General features: G+C 43.9%; 2 non-coding genes across 2 annotated transcripts; both read right to left on the reverse strand.

Annotated features, from left to right (window-relative positions):
• Positions 1-531: 531 nt before the first annotated feature.
• On the reverse strand, positions 532-605 carry trnan-guu (transfer RNA asparagine (anticodon GUU)). Its single transcript has one exon. It is a non-coding gene; the product is annotated as a tRNA-Asn (tRNA).
• A 7,539-nt stretch (positions 606-8,144) lies between these two features.
• Positions 8,145-8,226, reverse strand: trnal-uag (transfer RNA leucine (anticodon UAG)). The gene has a single exon. It is a non-coding gene; the product is annotated as a tRNA-Leu (tRNA).
• Positions 8,227-19,888: the final 11,662 nt, after the last annotated feature.

Below are 19,888 nucleotides of genomic sequence, written 5' to 3' on the forward strand. Positions count from 1 at the left end.
AATTGGCAGCTGTCTGACGTCAGTAAGTGATCCTTTAAAATTAATAGTTATATTTCCATGACAAGAGAAAAACCATCAACACCCCTACCACCTCCACCAATCCTAACCTTGTTTTTACTATACCCTCTGACCTTTCCCTTTCACCCCTTTGCATCCTCAGCTAACATATTTTAAAATTACAATAGACTGTATAGTATTTATGTTTAAAATTAAGGTAAATATGTCAAAATATCAAAATCCAACTGCACAGTGCTATTGTAAGAATGCTTGTCAAGTTCTCAAACAAACCTGCATTGTATTTTTAAAATATTTCAGCAGAGGATTCAACTGGAGTATAAATGAAGATTCGACAATAATTTTTTTTGAGTGAATATGGTTTTCTGGGGCGTTGCAATGTTGGGCATTATTGGACATTTCCCGGTGACCCTGACACGTGTTAAACACTCGCATTTCCTGCAAATATTAAAATGGTTAAGGTTTCGCTGAGAAATCCAATCGACTGAAGACAATGTTTATATCGCAAAAGAACCCCGTCCCTGGGGGGACTCGAACCACCAACCTTTCGGTTAACAGCCGAACGCGCTAACCGATTGCGCCACAGAAACTCTCGAATTTCTCGAACCACAAGTTTTCGGTTAAAAAAAAATCTCTTCCCGTTTATTTTGCCAGCCTGTAATATTTCTTCTGCACTGATAACCAAGAATTGAATTTCATTTTTCGCAAGCTGTGTGAATTTCATCAAAAACAAGTTTTCCAGAAAGGAAATGAACACATGCATTTAACGAAATCAAGCCCTTTGTGATTGCCCGAAATGATACGTTCTGTACTACAAGATAGGAAGAAGGACACGGCAGGGATTTGAATCTCGGTTCTTTTGTTTAATAGAGAAGCGCTTTAACCAACTAGGCTACGGTGACAGGACAACCTTCACCTTTTACAGCCGCTTGGACACACAGCTCTGAGACATCTGCGTTCAGTAAGCGCTGAACCTGCGCTCAGAGCAAATTGCCTCTTTTACATAGCAGCCCCGACACTGAGAAACGAAAAGAACTGGCTTTTATCTGCCATTTTCATGTCCAATGCGTTTGACATCTCCCAAGGGCGACAGAGTTCTTTTGCGACACTATTTCTTCTTCTTTTTTATTTCTGTACGCTTTGATAAAAAACGAGAAATCGTGCAACGGAAAAATGTCTTTTTTTCATAGAGAAAACGTGCACCAGGAAATGTTGTGTTGAGAAAAAATGATTTAACAGGATATGTGACCTAATTTATCGGAGCAATTGCTCGACCAGCAAGATCTGGAGAGGTTGGAGAGTCTAGTGGATGTGATAATTATACGGTGTTGTGGAAGAAAACAGTCTTTCTTTGAATTCTCAGTCAATCGGAATTTCAGTGCGAAACATAAACCCCTTGTCTGATTTAAAGAGATTATATTTTAAAACTCATAAAAAATCAGAAAACACATGTTTCTCACTTTGAAATTTTAGACGGAGCGGTGCATTACTAGTAGCGGCGCTGAGCACACTATGGGGGAATTCAGGTCATGTGAAATGCCAGCGGTTTAATAAACAACGCGTCTGATTTCGGATCATAAGATTGTAGGTTCGACTTCTACCTGGCTCGTGTAAATTTTATTCAAGCTCTTCAGTAATAGATGTATATTATGTAATGAACCGCACCTGAAAGCAAACGTTGGGTCTGTTTCCTTTGTTTTCCAGCATGAAATAGCAAATCGTTACAAAAAGCACCTGCTAATGTCCAATAGCGGGTTTTGTTTTCAAATTACAGTTTCAGGCTTCAGACACTTTTTAATCAAACAAAAGTGTCCGGAAACTCATTAACTTTCAGGTTTGCTTGAACCTGTATTAAAAAAAGTTATCTGAAACTTCCGGGATTCCATTATCTGATGTAGCTGTCTCTAAAGTTGGACGTGATGTTAAGCAGATGTGAACTGTGCCTTTTCTCTTAAAAAAAAAACAAAGTTCTTTTTTCCCCTCCACTCCAATGCTGGAGACTGTAAGCCTGTGTGAGCTCCACACGGGGTGTCCTGTACTGCTCTATTTTGTTTTGATTATCTATGTGGTGTACAGATAGAACTCAACTGCATGGGGTGAATTCCGTGTTCAGGACCAGCAGAACCTGAAAAAGTAACAGCTGAGCTCGACATGATTTGAACACGCAGCCTTCTGATCTGGAGTCAGGCACGCTACCATTGCGCCACAAAGTCACGGCTGTCAGTGCTGTTGAATTTCCCAAAGGAGACAAATCAGCTTCACAAAAAAAAAATCTCCTGTGAAGAGCGCAGCTCTCCGAAGAGAGTCTCTTCTTCCCAGACCACATTTTATTCTTCCTGCGCAGCTCTTGTGCAGGTGTTGTTCTCAATTACAGATCCAGGAACACTGATTTTTTTTCTATTTTTTTTAATTAAGTACCCCATGGTGCAACGGTAGCACGTCTGACTCTAAATCCCCAAGTTCATTTTCAAAGTATATCGGAGTCAACTGATACTGATCAGGTTCTGCTGCTACTGAACCCGCAGTCTTCACCTTAAGGTTCAATTCCTCAAGCCTTTTGACCTTATATGTCCATCCCTTCTCGTCAAAACTCGTATTTTCACAGAGTACCCTTCAGAAATCGCAGTATAGAATGAAAAAACTCCAGTAGATCTCGGCCGCTGTTGGTGATTTTCCTTTAAAAATAAATGAATCTCTGGAAATTTTACGGAGTGTATCACTTTCACTGAGACCGAGAAGTGTTAAGCTGTACATGAGTCTTTGTGGTTCGGTTGTTAACCAAAAGGGTGGTGGTTTGAGCCCTCCCAGGGACACTATGAGCCTTTTAATGTACACACCCGTCTCACTTTATCTCCACGGCCGAACTTGTACCGCAATCAAATACAGAGCCCGTAGGAGGCAGTAAGCTCGCATATATAGCTCACTGTGTATATAATGAAGAAGTAGAGGTTAGTTTCTCATCTGCGCGTTACAGAGCCTTACGCAACTCGTACTGTACCAACAGCTAGGGTTTGATCCCTGCACGGGCTATTAGTTGAAAAGCCATTGTAAATGACGTGTAAGAGATTTATAGATACTGTAGATCAGTGGTTCTCAAACTGTGGTACGCGTACCGGCAGTGGTACGTGGAGTGCCACCAGGTGGTACGCCAAATGACCCTGGAACTGTGTAGTGTGCACTGAAAAATCGGGACGGGTTTTCATATTTTGTATTTTAATACTTGTCGAATACGCAGCCTACATACTACGATACAGTGCGTGCTAATACTTCAGTGGACACAAGAGATACTCTGTAATTCTATACCACTCTATAGGAATGCGTGCTACGGATGCAAGTGACCAATTGTATTTAAAAAAAGCTATTGTATCTCCAGCAAATAGGGAGAAAGGAGAATGTGCGTGATTTTGGAACAATGCCAACATTGTAAACACAGGAATGCATAGAAATGCGTGCTACGAACGCAGGCAATCTTGTGAGCACACGAAAGCGTGATAGAAAAATATTTAAGAACTGTTCGAATTTGAGAAAAATACACCGAGCGTCTCTGTGTTTCGCTCCCATGCACATGAAATAAAAACTTTAAATAAATACGGAAATAAAAACGGAAACGCGGAAAAAGCTTGCGGATTGCTAAAGCAGGTAAGCTACACTATTTTTGAAGAACCTTATTTACCGTTGGCAAAAGAGCTGACACGTATTATGTGTGGAAAAAAAGCTGCTAAACAGCTCGACCAGCTGCCCCCCTTCCCCTGAAAGACACAGTCATTCATAGAATTATTGAAATGAAGGATTATATCAAAAGTACACTGATAGAGCGCGTTAAGATGAGCAGATGTTTTTCACTGCAATTAGATGAGTCTGTAGTCGATTTGGCCAATTTGCTCGTTTACGTTAGATACGAGTTTGAGGGTATGTCCCATGAAGACTTTCTGTTCTGTAAACCGCTACCAACAGGAACTACAGGAGAGCACATATTTCAGCTTCAGAATGAATTTATCGAAGAGAATGACCTCGACTTGATAAAATGCATCTGAGTTTGTACAGACGGTGCTAGAGCAATGACAAGCCGACATAACGGTGCAGTTGCACGAATTAGAGAGGTTGCTCCAGAAATTAATGTACGCATTACAACATCCACCGCGAGACCTTTGCCGTCAAGAAAATGCCTGATGATTTAATATCTGTTAGACTCTGTTGTGAATTGTATCAAGGCTCGAAAAATTAATTCACATCTCCTTTGCTCAACTAAATAGGCTCACCCCTCTCACTGAAATGGTGCTTTTTTATTAGTTGTTGTTAATGTTTTTTTTTTCTGTAAAATACTTTGAGAAGCCACCTTTAAAGGCGCTATATCAAATAAAGTTCATTATTATAATATTTATTATATGTATGTGTGAGTATGTGCACGTACACTCATGTTGGTCATTGAGAATTTCTGGGGTTCCTATGAGATGATGACTTGTAGGTGGTACTTGGATGCTTTGGTTGGATTAGGGGTGGTACTTGGTCCAAAAAGTTTGAGAACCACTGCTGTAGATACTTTATTGATCCCATGAGGGAAATTAATAAAGCTTATCCAGCTGGCTTTTATGTTTCACACTAAATTGCGATCTTGAAACCAAAATAATTAGAAATATGGAACACAACCATTGTTCTCCAAGAAGGAAAGCTGTTTAACACTGACGTCACTCCTTTTTATTTAACCCAGATTGTGAAGACAACTCCACCCTATCAAAGGAAAATGTTGCACAAAAGTTGGAAAGCCCACTCTGAATCCATCTGTACTGTATATTTGATTTCCGCGATCCGTTCAAGGCTGCTTGGTGCTTCGCAAGCAAGTCATGTTCAGGGAAGAAACTCAGCTTAGAGAACTACTGGTGCATTTTCACTTATTGAATTTGATCTTTGTACTCTCTTTTCATTCTCAGCTATAATATTTCAAAATTACAGTTCGGATTTGTTGGAAAACTTCACAGGCATTATTAAGTTAGGACTGTACAATTGTATTTTAATATCTTGGTATATTTACCTTCATTTTAATATGGATGTAACCATAAATGTTGTACTTTTGTCGTACATTTTAACTGAGGACGCACGACGACTATTATACCTTGTGATACATGCAAGACATCTGTAAACGAAGATGTAATTAGTCAAATTGGCAATTAACAGAAAACCACAATTGTATAATATTATTTCTCTATGTCGATGATCAGTTGAAGGATTTGAAGAAACTATATATTATTCCTCGATATCGATGATCAGTTGAAGGATTTGAAGAAACAGCAGCGATAGCAGGTGATTTTGGTTTTGAACCCATCTTTACACCTCAATAATCCATTTGTCCTCGAAAAAAGAAAAGACAGGCATGTTTTGAGTCTCATAATGATCATCTTCTCGATCCAAAGAAACATATAAATTTGATTCCTTCCGTAGTATTTTGGATTTTCTTACGAAGATCTCACGAAGTATTGCCAGGATCTATATTTAGCGTTCGGTAGCGATAACACTGCTGATATTGATTGAGTAGAAATCTATGATGTATTGACAACTTTATCTGAAGCGAGAAGTCCTAGAACGCTGTCTATGAAGTGTTAGGATTCATACCAAGATATACTTTTTGTTTTCAACCCAAAATGCTGCTATTGCATTACACATTATATGAACATTACCAGTTTTGGTAGCTTCTCTGCATGATTTTTCAAAACTGAAACTAATTACAAAATTATTTAAGATCAACCATGACAAAAAAATTATAAATAAGGACTAATATTAATATCAACTGATGTTACTACAGAAAAAAAGATTTAACTGAAATATTAATAAGACTATGCAAGCCTAAAAAGTAGAACAATTCAATTTATATAACTTTTTTTTTTTAGAAATGGGCTCACACACCGGAAGACACTAACGTTTCTCTTCGTTAGAGTATGTGAATAACAGTTTAACCCAAAATATTTGGAGTCCAGAGGGAGGACTTGCTCGCTGAATGATCTCTCATTCAGTGAGATTCAACAGGTGTTTTCTTCAACAGCCACTAAAAGTCTGATGACCTTCTCTGGATTTCCTGAATATGACGTAAAATTAGTTCAAATCATTTGGTAGTTAACACAACGAAATGCTTTGGAGGTACATTTAAAACAGCAGAGCAAGACTGTAGCACTTCATGTGTGACTGAATTTAATTGTGTAAACCTGGCTCTCTATGAACACGAGCAAAGAGTTCTTACTCAACAGAAGATTGCGATGCGAGCACAATAATTTAAGACATCTGGAGACGCCAGAGATTGAACTCAGGACTTCATACATGAAAAGCATGCACTCTACCACTGAGCTACATCCCCTATGACACAGATGGTGGAACTGACTTAAAGATGTGCATATGTTTACTGACCACAATCCACCCTTCATGAATAATTGAAATGAATAATTTATTTTTATATCCAGTCACATGGGCGACGGTGGTTGATTCTTCAATGGGGGAGTGCGTTTTTCTACCTCCTTACTCGACTGTCTTTCAATTATGTTTTCTTTGAAACCTTTTTGCATCTTTTAAGTGCTTGCAATTAAATTACGCATAGAAAAACAGCAGTACAGTTGATGTTCATGGACTGATGCACACAACTCCAGTGATAAAGCCCTTTTGTAAATATTGTAGAAGAATGTTAAAGGGCGAAACAACGCTCCAACCACGTGAATGGTAACAAGAAGGATCGTGTTCTTATTTAATATGTGCTTTTGAATTGCCTTGTCAATACACACAGGCTTTAGAGATGGACAAATAATTGAGTGAATCAAATTAGTTTTTGTTGGTCGTCTGTGTCTTCATAACTTTGTAGGTGAGAGAGAGGATTGCGAACATGTGCAGGTGCTTCTCAGAAGTGCGTTGGTGGTATAGGTTCCTTCAAATAACTGAGCCAGTGCATCCCAAATCTTTTCAAGATGATCTGTGATCTGGTAACACATCTCCTGAAACTAACATTCGAGGTAGGAAGTGTGCTCTTAAACACCAAAACACTCAAAAAGGAAGAAGCAGATCTCTGTACACAAGACGGTAGTGCGATATTAGAATTTCAGAGTTCTTGACGGATTCAGGCTCCTTCTCAGAGGTCCTTGCTCGCCAAATAACTTTGCATCTGAGGAAGAGCACCACGGAAAAAACCCAACTCAACAAGAGAGCGCGTTGGTTGCTCTTGCTCTTAATGCAAGGAGCTGTTTTTTTTTCCTCGCAATAATAATTATTAACCAGAAACAGCAGCACAGGTAGGTCGCATTTGTGATTATGTCATTTCTCTGCTTCAGCAAGGTCAATAAAAGACTCTGAAAGTAGTAAAGCAAAACTGAACTCAAAATCATATTAGGAATTCTGAGCGATATCTCCATACAGGTAATCCAATAAGAACGTTGAAATATTTGAATATCATCATCTCTGTAGATTGCGCTGCTTTTTATCCAGAGTAAAACTATTGGATTGAAGGAATGCTAACCGCTGGGTTAAAATGTATAGTTGTTATTTGGAGAAATCTGTAAACTCGTGATCGACAGTGCTGATTATTTTCCTGGAGACGGAGCACTGATGACCTATCCGAGCTAATTGATAAAGCTCACCCAGTGGATACTCTAGCAGAACGTCAAAGAACATTCACCTTTGTATCCAAAGAAACCACAGGAACAACATCAGGAAGCACAATCAATTCCCCTTTTAAATCTTTCCTGTAAGGTATGCTATGTGAATTCATGAAGTTAATCCTCTGATCTCTTTTGATCACGAACAAAGTACTTCTGATGGAGCGCTATGTTCAAAGATTTAATAAGCTTTACCCCTGCCAACGATTCGGCGTGAAGAATTAAAAGTTTCACAGACCAAAGCAGCTCACCACCACAGCCAATATTGAATGTACTGTACTTGCCGGTACACTATCATGTGCACTGCCTCAAAAGTGATCTTGGCAGATGTTGTTCCCTACATAAAGCTGAACGTGCCAAAGAGAATTTCTGTTGAGAAAACAAAATATTTTTTCTGCCTTGATGTTAAGCCTGTCTTTTAGAAAGTTTATCTCTTAACACCTCCTGCAGCCTAACAAAAAGCACTTTTACTGATCGTATTGCAGGTCTTAAAACATTAACATTTGGCAGCGGTGGGATTTGAACCCACGCCCCCAGAGAGACTGGAGCCTAAATCCAGCGCCTTAGACCGCTCGGCCACGCTACCTTCCTCCATGTCCATCTTCCTCACATTGCTGGCTTGGACTGGGGGGCTTCAGCTCTTGTAGTCGGATCTAATGATATCATGACATGTGGAAGTGACTGCACCTTCATCTTCTGAGATGCTTTCAATAGCACAAACGCTACTTTCACCGGCACAAACATAGCAATAACGAAGGAGGTGGGTTTCATCCTTTGTGCTGTTTGTAGGGGCGCAACTCTACGTCGATCTACTGACTTGAAGAGCAAAAATCAAAATCCTCTCCTACTGCTATTGCTTTTTTCATAGTTCCTTCAAATCCTTCATTTGAACGTCGATTTTGAAGGATATTGATGATAATACCACATAAATTGTGGTTTTCTTGTGATCGCCAATTTTATTCAAATATCAGCCTTTTTTACGGTTCCTTGCGTGTTTCACAAGGTATAATAGCCCCCCTCGCATCCTCAGCTAACATATTTTAAAATTACAATAGCTTATACAGCATGGATGTTTACATTTATATTAAAATTAAAGTAAATATACAAGAATACATACAGTACTAACCCAATAATTCTTGTCAGGTTCTCCAACAAATCTGCGTTGTTATTTTAACATGTTTCAGCTGAGGGTGCAAAAGGAGTATAAATCGGAGTATAAACCGTCAAGCGCTCGTGGCTGGAATACCACTCCGGGGACACCGTCGCCGACTCCAGGGAGCAGGTCGTGTGCAGAAAGATGTAGTCCAGGCGGCTGCACACTCCCCGGGAGTTTTTCCATGTCGTTCCGGCGTCGTTAGGGCGGCACCGTCTGAAACCGTCTACCAGGGAGAACTGCTTGAGTAGCGACTCCAGCTCTGCCGAGCTAGCGTCGCTCCCCTTCTCCCGGTCGACGTTGAAGTCCCCGCCAAGCACCACCTGTCTGTTGGTGGTGCAGCAGCTGGCCAGGTCAGCAAACACTTCCTTCCGGATAGAGGGTTCCGTCGGAGCATAGACGTTAATTGCTCTCAACTTCTGCCCCCTCCAGTCGATGTCTGCGACCAGGATCCGGCCCTGCACCACCGAGAAGGAGGAAACCAGCGTCATCTCTGGGTTTCTGAGGAGGATTCTCACTCCGGAAGAGTGGACCCCTCCTACGCTCCAGCATGATTCTCCCTTCGTCCATTCCCTGGTGAATGTCAGCTTGTCGCTTTCATCCTTCAGGTGGACCTCCTGTAAGAAACAAACTGAGAAAGACTTTGAGACCAGATCATGAAAGACTCCCCATCTTTTCACCGGGTCTCTTAGCCCTCTCACGTTAGTTGTTAGAAAGGTAAGTTTCACAATCATGATTAAACAAGTGAAAGTTGAACCTCCTCTCTTTGTGCTTACAGTGGAAAACTTGGGAGTCTACATCTGGGCACTGTTTAGCCTAGATGTAACTCCTCTCGTTCGGGTCCTGGGGGGAATATGCTGGGCTCCCTCCAGGTCTCGCTGGGGACTGAAAGGTAAACATGCTGGACAGGTCCAGCCCTACCATCAGTCCCAGCTCCAGGGCGGCTTCAAAGTAATCTTGTCTTCCTCGAGGATACTCTCCGCCACCGCTTCGGGAAGGCTTTTTTCTTCCCTTTCTCCAGGAGTTTCGGGGACCTCCAGTTGCTCCTGGGCCTTGGGGGAGGGGGGCTCCACTTCCTGGGCTGCCTCTTCCTGTTGTTCCTGGGCCTCAGGGGAGGGGGTTCCGACTTCCTTGGCTGCCTCTTCCTGTTGTCCCTGGGCCTCGGGGGAGGGGGTAACCTCTTCCTGGGCTGCCTCCTCCTGTTGTCCGTGGGACTCGGGGGAGGGGGGTTCCGTTTCCTGGGCTGTCACTTCCTGTCATCTTTGGGCCTCGGGGGGGGGGGGTTTCCATTTCCTGGGCTGCCTCCTCCGGTTGTTCCTGGGCCTCGGGGGAAGAAAGTTCCGTTTCCTCTAGGACGAGGAAACGGTTCTCCCTTACCACTGTAGGAAAACCGGCTCAGGGACGCCAAATATGTAAGAAAACCGGCTCAGGGACGCCAAATATGTAATCATAGTGGCTCTCTGAAGGCACCAGTTCTGTAGGGTTTGGGCATTTACTGAGACAATTATTAATTCTTTTGATTCTTTTGATGGCTTTAGAATCCAACCATGCGACATAACTCAAACAACGCACACACACAGGTACTAATACACGAGGATACATTTATTAATACATAAAATATGCATGTAAACCTAACAGATCTTATCGAGAGGGTTATCAGAATACAAATGATATATATTCAGTCAGTTACGAAGTGTTACACATATCAAGAGGACATACATTCAGTATATCATTCATTAAGACCGTTTCGTAAAGTGAACTTGGTTACAACTTCTACATTAGATACTCAAAACAAGAACATAACTCTTAGGAATTAAATTGATATCAACTGGTTGGGATTACAATTGAATTCTCGAGCAGTAATGCAGTGAAGTTGAATACTCATCCAATCTCTGGGGATTCAGATCTCCTGCGGGCACAAAGAAACAGTTGCAGGCTGTTGCTGTCCAATCCGCGCTCTCTGGCTCGGTGCCAGGCTGTGCTGTGCGGCTTGCGACGGTGCGCTGCTGATGCTCACTGACCAGCTAGTTAGTGTTGGCTTTAACTAGCAAAGTTTGCACACAGGAGAAAAGATGACTGTGAGTCCCAGCAAGTCAGGAAGAGGACCGGTTCGTTCCTGATGAAGAGCTAGTTCTGAATAGTGATTCAGCTGTCCACAGTTCTGACCTGTTCACGAGGCCTGCTGCTGGTTACTCTCTGGCAACCTCCACTCTAGACTCTTAGAACAAAGGAAAGTTCTGGCACTCGGACACACTGGCCGTTCCGTGGTTGTCCGGGCTGAGTCTCAGGATGGTCAGGAGGCGCTCTGCGAGAATGTCCTGCCCTTGGGAGCCTTCTGCTCCTGGGCCGTCCTGCCCTGGAATTCTCCTTTGAATTCCCTTTAGAACAGTCCACAGAATCCTCTCCAGAATCTTACTGAATCTTACTGAATCTCGTGTTGCCTGTTTTTACCTGGAGGAACTTCAGCTCATTGATTGGCTGAAAGTTCCATGGGCACCAGAGTCCCACGTGGGTTACTCGGCCCTACCAGTCCCTGATTGGTTGATCAAGGTGAGATATGAGTCACTTACTCCTGACACTTAGGAATGCAGTCCAGATGTCCAACTGGCAATCCCTAGACAGATAGGCGCCAATGGATGCCCATTGATCATGATAGCCAGACTTAGCTAAATGCATCCCCATTTGGGAGCTGTCCCTTATCAAAAGAAAACATCTTAAATCAGCCTGCATGAATAGCTTCTCTGTGGCTGCACCACAGAGATGAACAGAGAAATGGGGCCTCATTTGGGAAGCTCAGAAACACTTAATTCTGCCTTATTATTAAGCCTCCCCGCTACACCACTCTTTTCTTTTGTCCTTCCGAAGGTGGATCCTCTTTCCCTTCTTGCTGGGAGTTATCCAGGGCCCTTCCTCCGGTCAGCCATTTTGTCCGTCGTCCTGGCTGCCATCTTGAGGCACTGGTGCGGCTGGGGGTGTGGCCTCGGCAGTTTCGGTTCTCTGCGGGGGAGGTGCGGGTTCTTTGTTCTCACCTCTCTCCCTTTGTCTTGAGACCGGTTTCTGCTGGTCGGCTTCCACCACCTGCGCAAACGAAGGTTTGCTTACCTTGCATTCGTGAAGGAGGTGTCCCTCGGCGCCGCATCCATCGCACTTTTTGGCTGCCCGGCAGGTTTTTGCCAGGTGCCCCTCTTTGTTACAGTTGTGACATCTGACGATGTCACACGTGTTCTCCTTGTGGCCGGACTGTCTGCACTTCTTGCAGAAATCCGGCATCCTGGGGTAGTAAAGGTACCCCCTGTCGGCTCCGATGTTGAAGCGGGCCGGGGGGTGCTGGAAACCGTCGACGCCCTCTAGGTCCTCTTTCAGGAGGACTCGGTACTGGCGTTTGCCGTACCAGACGCCGCAACTGTCCCTGATCTCCGTCGGTTTGCCCACCACAGTTACATACCTCCCTAGGTACGCTGTTACCAGTGCCATTGGTACGTAGGGGTTGTACGTGAGGATTGTGATGGTCCTCTGGTTTGTCTTCCTCATAGGCTCCGGCCTGAAATCAGAGAAACGGGGGTGCTTACCTTTTTCTCTGATCATTTTCGTTGCCTTTTCATATGAGGCGTCCGTGGCTATGTAGGCCTCCATGTATCTCTCTGCCTTGTTGTCTTGCAGGCAGTAGAGATCTCCGGCCACCAACTGCAGGATCCCTCTCAGGAAGGTAATGAAAAAGGATTTCGCAGTTGGCATCGTCTCTGTTTTCTTGGTCCAGTGGAACCGGATCAGTGTCTTCTTGTCTGCCATCTGGAAAGGAGAAAAAAGAAAAAAGGAGAGAAAGAGAGAGAGCAAGGTCCTGTGGAGAGGAGGGTTTAGCTGCTAAAGGAGCAGCGAGTGAGCCCTGGACTTTGTCCTTGTGGGCAAAGCCCAGCTAGGTGCAGGCGCAGGAGGAGAGAGAGAGAGGGAGCGGATAGCGCTTCTGAGTCTCGAGGAAGAAAGCAAGCACCGCGGGCAGGCCACGAGTACCTACTCCCAGCCAAGAGGCCAAGGAGGTGGAGCAAGAGAAAGGGGGAGGGGAGAGGAGAGAGCAGAGAGAGAGAACGTTGCTGCCGGATCCCACCCAGCTCAGCTGCTGCTTGGCCTTAACCCCCTAGGCTCAACCTAGGGCGATACCAGCTCAAGCACTCTTCAGGATCTTCGATCGCCTTCTAGAACTTTGGAAAGACAAGAACTGCGGGCATGCCACTTGAACTTGATCTTAGCCAAAAGGCCGATAAAATTGGATTCCAGCTCACTGGCCCTGCAAAACTTAGTTCAAGACTTTAAACTCTCAGACACATATAGATGTATATATCCCACAACAGCAGAATATACATGGTCAGGGAGGAATAGCAGCTCCAGAATTGACTATTGCTTTGTCTCAGAGAGAGTGAAAGTTGTTGGGGTCACTCTTCAGCCTGTCTTCTTCTCAGATCATCAGGCTTTAGGGTGTAGAGTGGAACTCCAGGGCGGGACTGTCTTTGGCCCAGGCCTCTGGAAACTCAACACAAAGCTGCTAGAGAACGAGGGGGTAGTATCCCGCTACAAGGAGAAACTATCACAGTGGCTGTCCTTGCAGTGTCTGTACGGGTCAGTAAGAGAGTGGTGGGAGGAGGTGAAGGTGAGGACAAAGGCCTTTTTCATGGCTGAGGGAAGGAAGGCTGCTGCCAGACGGAGAGGAGTGCTAGCCAGGAAACAGAGGCAGCTGCAGCGTCTCTACACGATGCTGCACAGTGGCTTCGATGTGCTTGAGGATATCACCCTTTTAAAAAAGGACATCCGGAGCATAGCCGAAGAAAGCAGTCGAGGAGTGCTGTTAAGAAGCAGAGTGCAGTTCTTGGAAGAAAATGAGAAGTGTACTCGCTTCTTTTTCAGGAAAGTGGTAGGCTCCAAGTCTGTCATGGAAAGTGTAGTTGATGAGGAGGGAAGAGAGAGTACAGAGCTGAGTGCTATCCTCTCCTGCATCGAGGCCTTCTTGTCACGGACGTCCAAAGGGACTAACTGTGGGGAGCAGGAGTGCGGAAAAAGACCCATATGCGTAGCGGCGAGACGGGAAAAAGGCCCGGGCTCATTAGTGCAAAGAGTTCAGGAATGCCGTATAGAAACCTGTGCCCTCAGGGAGCGGACGTGGGGCGCCCTGGTGCTAGGCGGGTCTCAGGACATCCGAACGTCAGTGCTGAGCGAGGACAGAGTGCAAGACCCGGAAATATATAGCCCAAGGGAAAGAGAGGGACAGGAAGGACAGCAGACCAGGAACTAGGGACAGGACAGAGAAGGACCGCCCTCTGGCTGCAGAGGGCGTGACACTTCTACTCAAGACTGTACAGCTCTACAGAGGTAAAGGATGAAGAAATTCATTTTTTTACCTCAAAGCTAGAAAACGTTTTGAGTGAAGAAGATAGGGAAGTACTTGAGGGGGATTTGACAGTAGAAGAGCTGAGAGTCTATGGAGAGCTTACAGAAGGGGAAAACTCCGGGTGCTGACAGGCTCCCTAAAGGGGCGTCTGCTTTTACTACTTGCACGAATGAAGGGAAAAAAAAGCCAATCCATGTGAACGAACAGCGCTTTACAGAGGAGTACTACCTGACTGGATCGTTGATGAACGACAGAGGTCACTCCGACCTCTTCTCGGTTTTCTTCAATGACTTACTAAGGATCTTCTTCACATTCGCCCATGCAGGGGAAGCCAGTTACACCAAAGCAAACGCAGGAAAGTGCAATTCAAGCAGAGACCAGGAGAGACTTGTTTACACCGAGAGTGGGCGGAGAATGGAACAATGCGCCCAGCCCTGTTGCTGGAGCCGATTCTTGATGAGATCTTGGGCTCACTAAGAAGCCCCCGCTGGATGCTGATCTTTCTGTTGTTCTTGCAGGTCCTGCACTGCATTTGAGCCAACAGAGCTCGTCCTGGTCTGTCGGCACAGCCCAATTGCGAATGATCTGCTCCGTGTACAGAAGGAACGTGCGTTTGGTACAAGAGTGCATGAAGGCACCGGAAATACATTGGCAACAAATGACCGGTCGCTCAAAACCTCTGTGAAGTACAGGAGCGTGCAAAACGATGCTGTTTCCGCCCAGTCTCGAACCGGGGACTTTTCAGGTGTTAGGCTGACGTGACAGCCTCTACACTACGGAAACCAGCAGGGACTGCTGCTGGTGTCTCGCTTGCATTTCAGGCTGAGAAAGGGAAGCGTCACTTTAGGAAGGGGGTGCTGCAGAGAGGAACAGAGGGCTCCATGAAACAAAACGCTGAAACCCGGGATCGAACCAGGGACCTTTAAATCTTCAGTCTAACACTCTCCACACCCACCTGCTCCAGCCTTCCTGTGTTGCGGCATGAGCGCACCAAGAGGAGCGGGAGAGTGTTGCAGGAACGTCACTCAGAAGGAAAGCCACCCAGGTGCGCCCTCTGAGCTCTGTCCAGCGCATCTTCCTCGCATGGACTCCTGCCTGCGACGGGCAGGAAACAATTAGCAAGAACAGAACAACGCCCCATGGGTGTCTCATGACCACAACTTAAGTTGTGAAAGGTGCAGGTGTGAGGGGTTGCCGGGCTACTTTGGAGCAGAGCTTGGGCGGAGGGGGGGCGGGAAAGCAGACAAAGAGGTGACACCTCAAGGTCTGCACGATCACAGCTCTCCGCCGACCAAGGCTTCCGCTCGATAAGCTACTGGACACACCCGCCCCTCCTCACACAGACCGTGGAAAAGCCCCCGAGTGGGAGGGCTCTCTCTTCCTCCCAGGAGCCCTTGGACACGACGCACAGACAGGGCGCGGGGAGCTGCCGCCTGCAAACACGGCTCCAGGCAGGACTCCACTCCGCAGGAGCCGCAGAGCAGAGCAGAGGAGATGGGGGCAGCTTAGCTCCTGTGCAGAGACCTGAGCTGTGGTTGCTGCGGACGCTGTCTTTTCAGTTCTCGGGGTAGGACATCAGGAAGCACATTGAAGCGCTGCGACATGCACTGTACAGATCCCGCCACTACTGGGCCCAATTTCCCCGGATCGAAACCGGGCTGAAACAGGCCTGTTTCGTTTGTTGCCACGCACACTGTTTGGGGATTCGCCTAGCGCTGTGATCGAAAAGACCCACTCACCTCTTAGTGTGGCGGGATCTGCACAGTGGATGTCGCAGCGCATCCTGCTTTCACTTCAATGCACGTCCTGATGTACCTTGTATGTCTCCCGCGTGACAGGTGGGGATACTCGCCACTATACTAACGAGGAAGACATCGCTCTCTGCTTAGTGTGCAAAACACTTACTTGCAGCATTGTGGGTGCTGTGGTTTAAATGCTATTGGTTTGTGAACAGAATACCCCTATCCCAGTGCATTGTGCCACATTAAATAAACGCACGAGAAAAAGAGATTCAGAACGCAAAGCTGTGTCAGTGTTCTGTGTAAAAAATCGGTTTGAACATCATGGGAGCTGTTTTTAATAAGCTGCTGAGTAAAGAATATTTTAATCTTCCTGCTGTCAGTAGTATTGTGCATATAGTTGACTCTTACCTGAATGAAAACAGGACGTAAAGAAAGGGTTTCAGAATTCAGACAAAGCTTTATTCGCGTGCTTACAGTCTGAGTAATTGGATACTGCACTATTCTGTTGCCTATAGTCATATACGGGTTTTTCGCATGAAGCCGTATTGAACAGCATTTCTCGCGTTGTGATCTTGTGTATACAGCGGTCCCCCAGGTTCCAGTTAGTGCGTAATTACGCATCGATGAAAAACCGGAGGTTTAAAAAAAGATAATTAGCTCACTGATACTTTGATGTAGAGGCTGTGGAAATATCCACATGTCGTGGTCTTTAAAATGTATTTGGTTTGAAGGCGTTCTGTGCTTCCGTTGCGATGATATGGACAAAAGAATATTCGTGATTGGTCAAAAAAATGTCATATAAACGAAAAAGTAAAGGCTGAGAAAGCATTCACAATGTATTTTATACACAAAGCAAGTATTCTCGCGATTCTAAGAGGTTTCGTGTAAACGCTACAGGCGTGCCAAAATCGTTTTCGAACTTCAAGCTAACTTTACTCCGGTCTGGTAACGTAGGTCACGTAGGTTAAAATCCCAGTCATGTTTTTTTTCCTATCTTGTGGTACATAACGTACCATTTCAGACTATCACAAAGGGCTTGATTTCGTTGAATGCATGTATTCATTTCCTTTCTGGAAAACTTGTATTTCAAGAAATTCACACAGCTTGCGAGAAATGAAATTCAATTCTTGATTATCAGTGCAGAAGAAATATTACCAGCTTAACCTGAAAGTTGTGATGTGAGACACGGACCCACCATTCCATCTGTGTGGCGCGTTTGGTTGTTCACTGAAAGGTTGGTGGTTCGAGTCCACCCAGAGACATGTTTCTTATGTGATGTAAACATTGTCTTCGCAAAGGTCGATTGGATTTCTCAGCGAAACCTTAACCATTTTAATATTTGCAGGAAATGCGAGTGCTTAACAGGTGTCAGAATCACCGGGAAATGTCCAATTACTGTATGCCCAACATCGCAACTCCCCAGAAAACCATATTCACCCAAGAAAAAGTCGAGTCGTCATTTATACCCCCGTTGTATCCTCTGCTGAAATATTTTAAAAATACAGTGCAGATTTGTTTAAGAACATGCAAGCATTGTTACATTAGCACCGTGGACTTTGATATTTTGACATATTTACCTTAATTTTAAACATAAATACTGTACAATCTATTGTAATTTTGTTGTACTATTAAAATATGTTAGCTGAGGATGCAAAGGGGTGAAAGGGAAAGGTCAGAGGGTGTAGTAACACCAAGGTTAGGATTGGTGGAGGTGATAAGGGTGTTGATGGTTTTTCTCTGTAGAGGATTTTGAGTTTTTTTTCCTTCTCTGAAGTGAGAAACTGGAAGAGTTGGGAGTTGAGGGATCTGATGAGGTTAGTTATGTAAGGAAGTTGATGTGGAGCTGTTAGCTGTAAAAACTCCTTAATGTCTTTGATGTTGTCATCAGCGATAAAAAGCACTCAGCAAAGATAAAAAGAAAATTTTCTTTGCTTACTGCCCTGTCTTTCTCACACCTGAAGAAGGCTCCACAGCCGAAACATTGTGATTCTTTTCTTCTCTTTTCAGCAGGAATAGTCCTTTACTTGTTCCTTTGCAGCCTACGCATGCTGACGCAGCTACTCACCCGATATCTAACATTCCTATAATCACAACTATGAATGTCCACTTTGGGTATTTTTTCGATGATTATTTATTATTATTATTTATTCTGTCATTGAAGCATATTTTATGTCATACTGAAGTGTCATAATCACTGAAAAAATATTTTTTTCATTTAGAAAGTAAGAAAATGATAAATCACTAGGAATTGCATTTAGCCTGTTCTGATCTAGATTTTCTAAATACTTTAACATGCCATGTTCACAATGTCACAACTCATAAATGAAACAGTGAATTATTGTAATTACAAAAGTACATAGTGTCGGGACATTGAGATGTTTTGGTAATGAGGATGGAGGGACATGCAATGTTCACAGGGTCAAATTTATAAAACGCTACAGTAAAATTTCTTGTATTTCGGGATTATGAGAGCCTGTTACATTGTGTCTCACACCTCAGTGTCAGAATTTTGAGACATTTTTATAACCAGGGGTATGTTCATAGCGATAAGCAGAAAGTGCGATCATCCTTTGCTCATCCTCGGTTAACCATATATTCTCATATGCCATGTTCTGAATGTCCCATTTAAAACTGCTATATTAAAATTAAGACTTTTTATGATCAGAAGGCAAGGTTGTGGTAAATATGCATAAAGTGCAAGTGAACTTATGTTTTGCCTTTGTCTTGTTATTGTGAGTTTTGAAAATTGGTTTTCGATTTTCTGAAATGTGTTTCACACAAAAATGCAATTTGGATAGTCACTACTTATATATTCCCCTTTACTGAGGATATGTACAGTAATCCATCCCGATTAGTACTTTTAAAAATTACTGTAGAGAGCCATCAGAAAGGGAATGAAAACTTGCATTAAACAAAATCAAGCTGCATGTAATCATCCATAGTGATACATTTTGTAAGACAAGACAAGAAGAAAGACACTGCTGGGATTTGAACGCAGAATCTCCTGTTTAATAGGAAAACACTTTAACCAAATCAGCCAAGATGCTGTCAGGGTATTAACATCATGTCTGCATAAGTGATTACAGCTGACTATCGCTGGAGGACAGTTCACTGTGAACAAGTCAGCCTGCATAATGAGGGGAAGAGACCAGCCTCTGTGATGCACTATAGAGTTACACTAACCTTCTATCCAACTGTTCTATGCTGCATTCTACCCTAATGGTAAATATTGATTTCCGTGCGTGTAATATTCATTTTTTTGTCAAATATTATCAAGCACAAATTTTGTTGTTGAAAATAAGCCTTGTGGTTTTCAATGTTGTGATCCTTTTCCCCCACTGTCACCCAAATTGATACACTGTGCTTTGACAATTCTTCAGGCGATATTGTTTAGAGGAGCTCAGTAGAATTAGTTTGCGTATATAAAGTATTTCTTTTCCCTTTAATCCTTTAAAACATATTACATTTTCAAAATATTGTATCTTTCTTCCTACTAATTGTAGCGGCAATGCTTGTTAATAAGACAGAATTAAGTGTTGCTGTGCTTTCCCAAATGAGGCCCCATCTCTCTCTTCATCTCTGTGGTGCAGCCACAGAGAAGCTATTCAGGCAGGCTGATTTAAAGATGTTTTCTTTTGATAAGGGACAGCTCCCAAATGGGGATGCATTTAGCTAAGTCTGGCTATCATGATCAATGGGCATCCATTGGCGCCTATCTGTCTAGGGATTGCCAGATGGACATCTGGACTGCATTCCTAAGTGTCAGGAGTAAGTGACTCATATCTCACCTTGATCAACCAATCAGGGACTGGTAGGGCCGAGTAACCCACGTGGGTCTCTGATGCCCATGAAACTTTCATCCAATAAACGAGCTGAAGTTCCTCCAGGTAAAAACAGGCAACACAGAGCTCCAAGACTATTCTAAAGGGAATTCAAAGGAGAATTCCAGGGCTGTGAGACAATTCCAGGGCGGGAC

Source organism: Lepisosteus platostomus, unplaced genomic scaffold, assembly GCF_059453375.1.
Source record: "Lepisosteus platostomus isolate fLepPlt1 unplaced genomic scaffold, fLepPlt1.hap1 Scaffold_166_H1, whole genome shotgun sequence".
NCBI lineage: Eukaryota > Metazoa > Chordata > Actinopteri > Semionotiformes > Lepisosteidae > Lepisosteus > Lepisosteus platostomus.